Raw genomic sequence first — 683 nt, 5'->3', positions numbered from 1 at the left:
TGTGCTCTGTGTGCCATGGGGTGCCAGCCCTGTCCCCTGTGCTCTGTCCCCAGAACGGCTTTGCGGTGGTGCGGCCACCCGGACACCACGCCGACCCTTCCACCGCCATGTAAGGCCCCTTCCCTCCCTGAGGGAGCCCCAAAAAGCAGCTCCTGGCCTCCAAAACCCTTTCCCTGGGAGCTGGGAGAGCCCATCCTTCGGGAATGCTGTGGGCCAAGAGTGGGGAAGGGCCCCAGGGTGTGATTCCAGCCCCCTTTTCCCAGGGGATTCTGCTTCTTCAACTCGGTGGCCATCGCTGCCCGGCAGCTGCAGCAGAAGGGGAAGCTCAGCAAGATCCTCATCGTGGACTGGGTGAGTCCCCAGGATGTCCCCAGGATGTCCCCAGGATGTCCCCAGGATGTCCCAGCAAACCCTCCTCCTTTGGCAAAGGAACCAGGAACAAAAAGGGAGCGGGAGCAGATCCTGGAGCTGGGGAAGGGGACCCAGACCCAGCTCCAGCTGGTTTTAGCTCTCGGATCACCCTGAGCCTGGAAATGCGGACCAGTCTCCCGGTTTTCCTGCCTCCAGGACGTTCACCACGGGAATGGGACTCAGCAGATCTTCTACAGGGACCCCGAGGTTCTTTACATCTCCCTGCACCGGCACGACGACGGCAACTTCTTCCCTGGCAGTGGAGCTGCTGA

The 683-nt window shown here is 61.8% G+C and overlaps 1 long non-coding RNA gene across 1 annotated transcript; it reads left to right on the top strand.

Annotated features, from left to right (window-relative positions):
- Positions 1–6: 6 nt before the first annotated feature.
- LOC113980173 lies at positions 7–683 on the top strand. Its single transcript, XR_003538089.1, has 3 exons — positions 7–109; positions 264–351; positions 568–683. It is a non-coding gene; the product is annotated as an uncharacterized LOC113980173 (long non-coding RNA).

Source organism: Neopelma chrysocephalum, unplaced genomic scaffold (genome assembly GCF_003984885.1).
Source record: "Neopelma chrysocephalum unplaced genomic scaffold, ASM398488v2 Primary Assembly neopelma1_92866, whole genome shotgun sequence".
NCBI classification, from domain to species: domain Eukaryota; kingdom Metazoa; phylum Chordata; class Aves; order Passeriformes; family Pipridae; genus Neopelma; species Neopelma chrysocephalum.
The sequence above is the reverse complement of the archived record's forward strand: the minus strand, read 5'-3'. Positions and strand labels throughout refer to the sequence as shown.